Genomic DNA, 12,334 nt, shown 5'->3' on the forward strand with positions numbered 1-12,334 from the left:
TGGGGATACTTTTTTAATAGGTAGAAAACATCTAAAAAGTATATACATGCAGTGATGCCAACTCTGCAATATTCTATGAAAGGCAAAACAATGAGTCTATAAAAAAATAAAACAAATGTCAAGGGTTTGGGGAGAAGACTCAATTGGGGTGAAGCGTGGGGGGGTATGTAGGCAATAACTATTCTGTATGATACTATAATAGACATACTTTTTTTTTAACAGAAAACAATGATGAACTGAAACACTTTATCATCAACACGGAGGAACCTTGAGACAGTATGTAAAATGACAGCAACCAGATATAAAAGGCCACAGAATGTGTGATTCAATTGATAGGAAGTGTCTGTTACTTTAGGAGTAAGAACTATAAAAAGTTCTGATCCTAATAGGAAGAAATGGTGTTGAAGTGTTACAAATGTAAAGAAAGCAGGTACTACTTATCAGAGAATAGTCTAAGAGAAATGTCTATATGTAGATTATGACATAATCAGACCTTTTCTGGCCTCAAGCATGGAAGCTCTAAGTTGCTCTCTAGTGCCGCTTTCTGCAGTTTTCCCTGAGCTTGGTATGTGGAGGGTGGTAGTCAACACCTTCATAGCTAGAACTATACCTCAAGGCAATGTTTTACAAAAGCCATAACTTATATAGACGGATGAAATATGTAGGTCAAGCTGCCTATAAAAATAACCTTGGCAGAGCTGCAAGGTAGCCTGTCTTGATACTTAGGACAGAGGGAGGAGGCCAAGATCAACAAACCGTAACATTTATTCATTTTAGATAAAGCAATTGTAGTCTTTGGACCATTAAGGTTGTATTAGACCTATGACAACTGTTAACTATCAAGTAAGCTCTCGTGGTTTCTAAATGTGGAAAGTAGTTACTCATCGGAGAGACTGATGGGTGCTTGCTAAACATTAGCAAGTGATGAAGAGACGGTAAAAAAAATAAATAAATGGAAGAGATGATGATATCAGATCAAAAATTAGATATGCAACAAATGATGCCACATGGGGGATGTCAGAGGTGATCAAATGAATGTGCATTTAGGCAACACAAGTGTTGATTATAGTTGTCCTAGGGGCTATTGTGTAAAATGAAATACACTGTTGTGTGTGAGTAGTGATAAATGAGAACTCCTATTATGAGAACGCCTATTGCTGTTAGTGAGTGGTGCAGATTGACAGATTCTCTTTTTCCATAATAATAGCTCCAGCTATTAAGAAGGTTCTAGACAGGGGCTAAAGAGAGATGGCTCAGTAATTAAGAGCACTAGCTGCTCTTGCAGAGGACCTGAGTTTGATTCCCAGCACCCACATGGCAACACACCATCTGTAACTCCAGTTCCAGGGAATCTGTTGTCCTCTTCTGGCCTCTGCAGATGCCAGGCATGCTTGTGGTACACAGCCATACATGTAGGCAGAATACTCACATACATAAAATAAAATAGGAGTAAGAATTAAAATCTTTTAATATGCACGTATTTCTTTATCCTTAAACTTTTACTGTAGGACTATGCCTAATAGAAGAGCTGTCCACATGCTCAAAGCTATATTTGTAGGAAAGTGCACAATAGCTGGTTTGTGTTAGAAAATTTTGGAAAATCAAAGTCTCTCCACCTACGATATTCTAGAGACCAAGATGAAGGAAGCAAGTTTTGTGGAAGGGATGTGAAAATTTCTAAGATTAACATGATGTTGTAAGGAATCACTTCTGGTATGATTCTACTTATGTTTATAAAACTTCTCAAATAAGATGCTATGTATTTGAAGTTCATTTACGAAGCTGGGCTACACTGATGCAACAGGACAGGAAATGAAAACATCTATACTGTTATTTTTTCTTTAGAAATCTCTAAACTTATTTCTTCATTCATTGACTGTCTATATTCCATTCTTTCTCTCTCTTTTCTCATTTCATTGTATATGTATGGGTGTTTTGCCTGCACGTATGTCTGTGTAGCACGTGCATGTAGTAGCTGAAGAGACCAGAAGAAGATGTCAGATCCTCTGGGACTGGAGTACAGGAAGTTGTGAACTGGGATGTAGGTACTGGGAATTGATCCCAGCTCCTCTGAAAGGGCAGTCAGTACTCTTAACCACTGAGCCATCTCTCCAGCTAGTCAGTGTTACATTCCTTAAAAAGACTGTGATCGTGTTCTACTTCATGAAAGTGATGTAACTACTTTCATTTTCCAAGTGCTGTATTTTTAAACGTACTGTACTTGAAGAGCTTATTTAGCATTTGAATGATAGCTCTTTTAAAACATACCCACTTCCTAATGATGAGCTGGGACTCAGTGAAGCTTTGCCTCCCAGTGTCTGCTGGGGGCAGGAAGAACTCTGAGTATAATTTTTAGCATTAGTGACGCAGTTTCCAAGCTGCTTGACCCTGCAAGAATGAGGTCCATAAAGGTGCTGGTCCTCGAACCCCTGGAAAACCCCAATGTAGACCTCCACCACTCTTTAATGATGCATAGTTGGACTCCACCAAACCATGGGGCCTTAATAGACTTTCTCTGTGGTTTGTGAATCTAAAAGGGCCAGCTGCCTCCTGTCTTTCTCTGCTACCGACGAAAAACTCTGTGCACAGATTTCGTGCTTATTAATGATATTTTCATGACTTTCCAAGGCTGATGTGACTTTTTACAGTGTTTAATGACTTTCAGTTTGGCTCCCTTTTGGAGTGGGATGTTGTAAAGATTAATTAGCCAGCGTCCACAAAGTGCTTTCAAGCAGAAAAGTGCCACACAGGGGTGTACAGACTCATTAGCTTCTCCATCGTTAAAACTCTTTGGACTTTTGGCATTCAGAAACTGGATGGTGAAGGCCACACAGAGATTTTTTATATTTATAAAAATAAGAAAAAGAAGGGGCTTCAAGAAGGGCAGATTAGAGTACAACACAACTGCTTCATGTGGGATTTTTGTTTTTGTTCGTTTCTTTTGTCATGCTTTGGGGTTGAAAAGATTTGAGTTTTGTTCGGTTGTTACTGCACTGTTTCAGTGTTTTTCTTATTCCCTCTTTTCAAAACCTCTATCTTTCATGCCTTTCCTGCACATTTATTTAGAAACTCCAAGTCAGGCTGGGGACATAGATGTTAGTAGAGAACTTAATTATCATGCAGGAGGCCCAGGATTAGATCCCAATATCACATAAAACCAGGCCAAATAGAAGATTGTAAAGATTAATTAACATGCTTGTAATCCCAGCATCCAGGAGGTGGAGACAAGAGAAACAGGAGTTCAAGGGTATCCTCCGCTATATAAGGAGTTCCAGGGTAGCATGAGCTATGCATCTCTGTCTCAAAAACCAAATGTGGGAAGAAACAGAAATCCTGAGTCATGCTCATACTGAGGATCCACAGTGCAGTCAAATCCAGCCTGAAGTGCTGGGTTGTCACACCAATGGCTGACACAGTGTAGAACACTCCCAGTACTAATAAAGAACCTTGAGCAGACTTCAGTGAGTCACAAAAGTATAATATTGTCTGTATCCACAGTAGTTATTGGCCAATGCACAGATGTTCCCCAGTGGATGTTTTGGTTATGTCTTGATAGTTATTATAAGTTGAAAATATCCTAACTCACAAACTCATTTAGTAGGCCTGGCTTCCAAGACATCATCTAAGCAGCACAGTGTATTATAGAAACTTAGCTGTTAACCCCTTCATTCCTGGGGCTAACTGGGAGCTGCTGCTCTATCACAGAGAGTATTGTGTAAGATATAGCTATCCTGGGAGAAACTCAACAGTCAAAGTGGTTCTACTTAACATGTATCCTTTACTTTTTATTTACCATTATGTATATGTCTCCCTGTGTGTGATATGGATGGGTGGGTGCATCCGTGTGTGATATGTGTGCAGGGACACATACAGCATAGTGTGTTTGTGGCCAAAGGACAACCTTGTGAAGTCAGTCCCCACTTTTCATCTTTACATAGGTCCAGGGATTGAACTCAGGTGATCAGACTTTAGAGGCAAGTGTTTGTACCCACTGAACTATCTTGCTAGGTCCTATTACGTATTGAATTTCCATCACTATAAAGTTGAAAATTATTCTAAGTTAAGGACTATATTTTATCAATGAGTGGTAACATAAGATTCAATTAAGCCTTTTAGTCTCAGAAAGTACAAATGACTACCAACTATATAGTTGTGTAAGAGAAACTATAGACAAAGGCAAATTATCTTCAAAGAGTTAGATTGATGGCTGCTAATTTTTGTTGTTAGTATCAAGTAGTCTTGATAAGGTAAAATAAAATATCTTTTAAATATCAGGAGAAAATAATTATAAACCTATAATTATATACCCATCTAAAAAAGAAAATCAAAATGATCACCACCAATACTAAAGGATATTCTTATAGATTTTCTTCAAGAAAGAAAGAAAAAAAAAGAAAGGCAGTGGGGTTGGGGAGATAGCTCAGTGGATAAATCATTTGCGACACACATGTGAGAACTAGAGCTTGAATCCCTGGAATCCAAAAGTGAGGAAGGTGTGGGAGCCTCCCGGTAGTCCCAGACCGCAGAGACAGACAGGAGATCCCAACACAGGCTGGCTGCCTAGACGCAGTGAGCTCTGGGTTCAGTTGAGAGACCCCTTCAACAACAAAGGAGAAAAGCAACTGAGCAAGACTCTAGACATTGATCTCAGGCCTCCATGAATACCTACCTGCACATACATGTGTTCCCCACACATGTAAACATGCGTATATTCACACAGGCTACATACACAAACACATGTAACAAACATTGATTAAAAGATGGGAAGGGAGTTCAGAAGGAAGGACAAAGTTCACTCTAGACAGAAAAAGTTGACATGACCGTAGGCAACTGTAAACAAACATTGACGGATGATGATGAGATATGCAAAACAAGATAGAAGTAAGAAAAAGAGCATCCAATGAAAGGGAAAAGCTTTCAAGGTTTCTGTTTTCTTGGAAGAAGACCAAAAATGAACTACATTTGGTCAAGTTGAACATAAAGTTTCTAATTTAACTAATAATATCAGGAACACGGTGTGGAAAGGAGGAAACAAGCAGAATGGGATAGTAAAATCAAGAACCATTGGCTAAGTAATTTACAAAAAGGTGTGTGTGTGTGTGTGTGTGTGTGTGTGTGTGTGTGTGTGTGTATGTGAGAGAGAGACAGAGAGACAGAGAGACAGAGAGAGAGAGAGAGAGAGGTTTAGTAATTGGTCTTGAGAGCCTTCCTTTGTAAATACCAAGTAGCTAGTTGATGAATGTAGAATTGTTAGAAAAGAAAAATAAAAACAGTGCCATCCTGATGGTGTCTGAATGACTGTTTGTGGCCTGGTATAATACAATGGCAGCCTCACTTACAGATTATAGGTAGGGAGTTCCAGTGCCTTTTAATGGGCAGTAGCTGCTTCCTTCTGTTAATTTTATTTTGTAGTAAATAATTCTTCTCCTTGATTTACAAAAAAGGCATTTCTATCTTCCAGGGCTGCTTACTACATAACATTTTTCTACTTGACTTAAATGGAAGTAATTATTTTTGTAAGGTTTGATTCTCAAATAATATTTAAATTGATATTTATAGTAACAGGTGGTGCATAGATGGGTCTGAGATATTTAAATGCATTTCTTATGCAAAGAAATACAAATGTACAGGAAACTTTAAAAAATCAGTGTGATATTTTCTTTTGAGCTATGTATTGTTATTGCTATTCTTTTTCTGAGATAGGTTCTCAGACAGCCTGGCCTTGAACTCACAATCCTGTCTCTGTCTTCCACGTGCTGACATTACAGGGGTGTTATGTTAAACATGTCTGTCTAAAACCAATAACAACCCGAGTCTCCATTTTTTTAAAAAAAAAATCATGAACATTTTGATAAACACATATAGATAAGGAAGGCTAGAGGGGAGACTCTTAGGCGATGCACATGGTAGGGGACACAGTGGAATTAGGTTCTTTATAGGTAATTTGGGGAGTGAGCCAAGATGGAGGTCATCCAGTTTTGCTGAATCTTAGATTGCAGAAGATTCAGCTAAGGGGTCAAATCTTAGAAGGTCTTTAACTCCAGATTGGGACTTATATTTTATCCCTTATTGTTCATGCCCCTTGGACTTTGTGATCTCTGTTGAAAGAATTCGAACACATAGATTGCATAGAGTAGAAGACGGGGACTAGAACAAGGTAACGTGGGGATGCTCTCGCAGGGTGAGTGAGCAATGGCCGAGGGGACCATTGTGGAGGAAACATTTTCAAGGGAGAGAGTGGGCGATGGCAGAGAAATCACGGGGCAAGCCCACATACTTCCATAGGCTTACACACTATTTCCTAAGGAGTCTAGAATGGACTTCTTCCTATGAGATAGTTTTCTGGGTGGGTGATTGGCAGGCCCATTTAGAGAGCAGTGAAGCTTTGTTCTTCATTAGAAAGCCTCTTAAAGTCTTCTCAGCTTTCTGGTAGTTTAGAATAAACTGTCTCCAGACCCAAGTCTTGGACTAGTAACTAAGTCTTGCAGTTTCATTCAGTTCCAGGTTTTAAAAGCTGCTGGTTATGAAGGAGGGTCCATCTTCAACATCTTTCACACTTGCTGATACCTGACTTAGCCACCTAACACCAGTTATTGCAGGAGGCTGAGATGGTTAGTAATCATTTTAGGAATATAGTTAAAGCTAGAAGGGGGCAGTGTGACTGACAGAGCATGCTGCATCATTAGCACAGCGTCTGAGAAGGCAGTCAGGCGGTTCTTGCTGGATTAGCCTGATTGGGAGCTCCCTCGTACAGGGAGTAAGGATGCTGGTTTTGCTGCTTGCTTTTGTTCGGATGCTTTAGTTGGAGCACGAACCTGACAAATCAGAGTCCACAAAAGAAGATAGACAGCCTAGGCTCTTTTGACATTCAAAATACTGTGTTAAATGCTTCCTAATTGGTTTCTATTAGCAGGTTGTTATCTTTGACCTCTGCTGAATTTGAGCTTCACTGAGATATGGGGAGTTGGTTATGTGATGCTTGTTAGATGTTTCAGATGGAGAATTGTAGAGTGGCTTTTCCTGAGCTTGTGACAGTATTATTTATTTGTAAGGACTAAATTGGGAAAGACTTTTTAAAGATACAGTGGCATGAACTGAAGAACTAAAAGAACTAATCTTGCCAATGTGATTTAAGTGCTTTTTGTTTGTTTGTTTTTATTTAAATGTCTTTTACAGTCCAGACTTTATCCCCCTCCCAGTCCACCCTCTGACTGTTCCACATCCCATACCTCCTCCCCTCCCTGTCTCCACGAGGGTGTCCCCACCCCTCCTTCCTCACCCCACTCCACTCCACCAGACCTCCCCACTCCCTGGGGACTCCAGTTTCTTGAGGGTTAGGTGCATCTTTTCTCACTGAGTCCAGACCCAACAGTCCTCTGCCGTATATGTGTTGGGGACCTCATATCAGCTAGTGTATGCTGCCTGGTTGGTGGCTCAGTGTCTGAGAGATCTGAGAGATCTCGGGGGTCCTGGTTAGCTGAGGCTGCTGGTCTTCTTATAGGGTCACCCTCCTCCTCAGCTTCTTCCAGCTTTTCCCTAATTCAACCACAGGGGTCAGCAGCTTCTGTCCATTGGTTTGGTGTAAATATCTGCATCTGATTCTTTCTGCTGCTTGTTGGGCCTTTCGGAGGGCGGTCATGATAGGCCCCTGTTTGTAAGCACACTACAGCATCAGTAGTAGCGTCAGGCCTTGGGGCTTCCCCTTGAGCTGGATCTCAGTTTGGGCTGGACCTCCTTTCCCTCAGGATCTTCTCCCTTTTTGTCCCTGCAGTTCTTTCAGACAGGAACAATTCTGGGTCAGAGTTTTTAACTGTGGGATGGCAACTTCATCCCTCCTCTTGATGTCCTGTCTTTATACTTGAGGTGGGCTCTATGAGTTCCCGCTCGACAATGTAGGGCAAAGCAGGAGGATCACGAGTTCAAGGCCAGTATGAGCCTAAGTAGCTTTTGTTTGTTTGTTTTAGGGTTTTTTGAAAATACAGTACACAACCCACAAAACTCCCAACAAACAAACAAACAAACAAACAAACAAAACCCCAAACAACAACAAAGACCTTATAGTAAAACTCAAGTTTTTCAGTTGCTTTTTTTTTTCAGAAACAAAAGTAAATAAATAAATTGACCATTAATAAGCAATGGGACCTTGGGCTGTTCTCAGGCTTTCCAGCACTGGAAGAACACATGACACAGCCTCGTTCTCAGTTCCTGACCCACTTTCTACACCACAGGCTCCTCACCCATGGTCTCTGCTTTGACAGTCCCCCTACTTACAACGGTGTTCCTGTAACATCGTACCTCTCATTTAGCAGGTCATCAATGGCCTGTCATTTCTTTTTCAGTTCCTCTTCTACCCATAGAAGTGTGATCTGAGCCTTACATCTGCATCAGGGGGTGAGGTCTGGGCCTTCTGGTAATCGCTTGTAAAGTTAGATTATTTTTCTTTATAAAGATTCCACTCTGAACTCTGTAATCCTCTTATGCCATCGCTCAGTGTCTATTCCTTGGTTAGGACTGGTTTTGGCCCGTCAGCTCGGCAGCTCATCTGAGGGCAGGCTAGCACTAGAAGCCCTTCTTCTCCAGAACCTCTACAGCCTCTTACAGCCAGTCTAACCCTCTTCTCATTTCGTGCGGCAGTTAACTAGACGACCACAGTAACGATATAAGAAATACATATTTCTCTGAGAGGCAGGTAAGTCTCTGTAAGAAGTGAAAATGGCAGTCTCCACCCTAGGATGACTGAATTAAATAAGAAATTTAGCCCCTCCCCCACCTTCCATCCAGGTGACCTTGTTGATCATTAAAAAGTCGGCTTCTATTTCACCTGCAAGGGAACACACCTCCATCTCGAATGTATCGGAGCCACAGTCTCCAGAATGCTGGCAAGAGATACAAGATTCCTGGATCAGTGGCAGAGACTAGTTTATTACTAAAAGGAAGAACGCTAGCCAGAGCATCAGCGTTTGTGCAGGCCTCTTAAACTTCTAACTGCACATGGAGCACGTGGCCTTGCAGGAGCACCCTCAAACTCAAGGCAACCGAATCTACCCCTGTCCAGTGGGAGAAATCACTTTTATTATATTGGATAGCAAATCTGCTTTTTACTAGCAAGGAGATGGTGTCTGCACCTGCGAAGGGCATTCATTGTGCAAATATCCTTGACAGTGCCGTGCCTCTGTAAAATGTGCTGATGAGAGACAGGGTGGTGTGGGGAGGAGGGGAGAGCCATGAAGAATTCTCTCCCAAGAGCTTTTGCTATTTGTGCAAACCTCATTTCTCATCTTACAAAAGTGCAGCCTCTGGTAGAATGTATATCTATGAGGAACGGAGAGATGTAATTCTTAGAAAAGTATGAGCATCGTGCCTGACGCCCAGAATCCTGCCTGCCGCATCGATGGAGGGGCTTTGTCTATGTCAATTCCTGTTACAAGTGATTTTGTTTTTAATACGGTACAAGCATTACGTTCTCTGTAACTTCTAGCAAATATAACATTACAGTTCATTGATATTTCCAATTATTTCAGCCACAAAGCATTAGAACGAAAACCTACTATAAACTTGGTGGTCTTGTACAAGTAAGGCAGTAGATTCAGAGTGTTTAAGTTTATTGTTAAATTTTATACAGAAAGCCAAGGAAAGGACAAAAATGTTGTGGCTTAAGATTCAGATTCTCCCAGGAGCTGGGAGAGATGGCTCAGCGGTTCAGAACCCTGGTTGCTCTTCCAGAGGACCTCGGTCCAGTTCCCAACTCCCAGACAACAACTCACCACCACCTGCAACTCCAGTTTCAGCAGTTCTGACCCCCTCTTCTGACCTCCCTGGGCATGTACTTGGTATGTAGACATACATATGGGCAAACACTCATACTCATAAAATAAATCTAAAAGCATTTAAAATTTCAGATTTTTAAAAACTACACATAAAGCCTGGTAGAAAGAACTCAGTGTTGGTGTCACAAGGCAAGTGGAGCAAGGCTTTAAAGAACAGTTGACATGTTCTTTCGACTACATTTTTTTTCCTTCTTGCTGAACTTACAAACCACCTTAGACATACTCAGAGGCAAACATCATAAGTGATGGAGAGTGAAATAAGTAGTTTTTAAGGTCAGGTTGTACCTTTTAAGTTACTCCGTATTATGTAAGACTGGCTTTTGAGTTTGTCTTTACTATCTAAAACAGTATCTTTCCCTGAGAATCAAAGACTGACAAATGACTCATTCTTCGAGTAAAAAGGGAGCCACCTTATAAATCTAATGTGGTGAATAGAAAACCTGGGAGCACCTGTTGCATTAAAATTATATCAGGAAAACCAAGCCCAAGAACTTAACAGACAGCAGACCAAGCAAAGAGTGTCATTCCTACATCCCCATAGCGAGGCAGACCCCATCCCTGCAAGTGGTGAGAGCCCACCAACCTGTCAGAAAAGCACCCAGTGTGTACATCCAGGGGTAGCAAGAGAACACCCAAGTGTCTCGGGAGCTTCAGCTTAGCCTAGTCAGTGTTGATGAGGCCTCTTCAAACTGCTGTCTCTTGTCCCTCCACCTAGACACACTCACCACCCATTAGTCTAGCAGACCCGGTCCTGCCCTTCATTTTCCGTAATCCCTACAGCCCAACAGCTAATTCTGACTCTACCACCAGCAGCTATGGAAGCTTCTGGCTTCTTCTGTGACTCAATTTAGTTTGTTATCAGTACAAAGATTCTTAGATCATTATCAGTTTCCCAGCTCTGGCCCCTTAGGCCTCTTTGAAACTCCTCAAAATCTTTGCCATTTTAATCTTTTGCAGTCATTCTGTAACACACACACACACACACTATAATTCATGCTGTTTGATACATGGCATATTAATAATTAAGATTGGGATAAAAGAACCCATGTTGGATCTATTCAGGGTTATCAAGGGAAGTTGGATTATCTGCCAAGCACAGTCATTGTAACCACTTACTTTGTGGATTTATTGTTATTCAGTAAATTATGACATCATGAAAGACACAAATGTGCTCACCTATGCTTCCGACATAGTGAACTGACAACAGTGACACAGATTCAACTCTCTTTTATTCACGTAATAGCCACCATCTCCACTGCAGAAAAAAAAGTACAAACTAACAAAACACCCCACCCCAACCAGGAAACCGAACAGAAACCTGCTCAGTATATTGTTGATATTGAAAGGGGTCACATTCTGGCCCAAAGCAGGCATGTTCTGGAGGGATACCTGCAGCTTTATGTGACCCAGTCCCTACGGGCCCACAGGCAAATGCATTAAAGCATGGGGGTTGGGGGACAGGAAACGGGAAAGAGGAGAAGCAGAAGCAGCATCTGTTTGGGGATGGCAACTCGGAAGACTCACTGATAACATCCTTAAAGATCGGCAGAATATGCTTTTTTGCTTCTTGTTATCTCTCCTGTTGCTTTTCTCTCTTCTCTAAAGTGATGTCATAGATTTAAGAGCTCTGAAATTCCTTTAGTGATCCCTAGGCCCGAGTGTGGCGAGGTAGACAAAGTTAGGTAATAGATGGTAGGGAATATGAATCGTGCTTCAGCTTTTATTCCAGGCAACCCTATTTTGGGTGTCCCAGAGGTGTTGCACAGGTGTTCCTGGGCGGGTGATCTGCACGGACGAGCAATACACTGACCCTGCTGGCCACTTCCAGGACTGCTCTGTGTGTCTTTGTGCCTTTGTGCTGGCAGAAAACGACTGATACAAACCACGCCATTTCCACTGGACTTTAGAGAAGTCCCAGATAAACATCTCTTAACCCTCTTATGCTGCAAAAAGTTCAGAGAACTAGTCCATTTAGTTTTTACTGGGATATCCCATCTGCTGGAAATCGGATGTTGTGAGAGAGGCCCGAGCCTCGGATTTTGACTTCCTGTTGAGAGGTTCTCAGGGTCAGGCCCAGCACAGCTGGGTAATTTTCCCATAGAAGGCATTTTCTCTCATGGGCCCTGAGCCTTTCCTGAGGTTGCTGCAGAGTCATCCCAGTTTGCGTTCTTGTCTAATCATGTCTACCTGATCCAAACGGATCCACTAGGTCTTGAGCCTAAGTTCTAATTGGCATGCTTAAGTCTGGCAGCTGGCAGGCCATGCTGCGACCGCTTTTATAGAGGTGCGTGTACACAGGGATTCACTGGTATCCTGACCACCTTTAAGTATGAATGTGAATACGTGCCTTAAATTCCAGGGATATTCCAGTTCTCTTTGTTATTGTTTGTTTTCCAGAGTTGTACTACAAGACGTGACATGCATAGTTTCCATATTACTGCAATCTTTGGTTTCACTCCCGTTATGTTTCCAAAAATGTGAATTTCCCAGTTAAAGACTGATTTACA

At 41.6% G+C, this 12,334-nt stretch overlaps 1 protein-coding gene across 1 annotated transcript in view; it reads left to right on the forward strand.

The window, feature by feature from the left end:
• Pde11a (phosphodiesterase 11A) overlaps nt 1-12,334 on the forward strand; it is a 343,221-nt gene that overhangs the window by 108,549 nt on the left and 222,338 nt on the right. The gene's annotated exons all lie outside the window — the stretch shown is intronic.

This window comes from Grammomys surdaster, unplaced genomic scaffold, assembly GCF_004785775.1.
Source record: "Grammomys surdaster isolate TR1022 unplaced genomic scaffold, NIH_TR_1.0 136, whole genome shotgun sequence".
Classification (NCBI taxonomy): Eukaryota; Metazoa; Chordata; class Mammalia; order Rodentia; family Muridae; genus Grammomys; species Grammomys surdaster.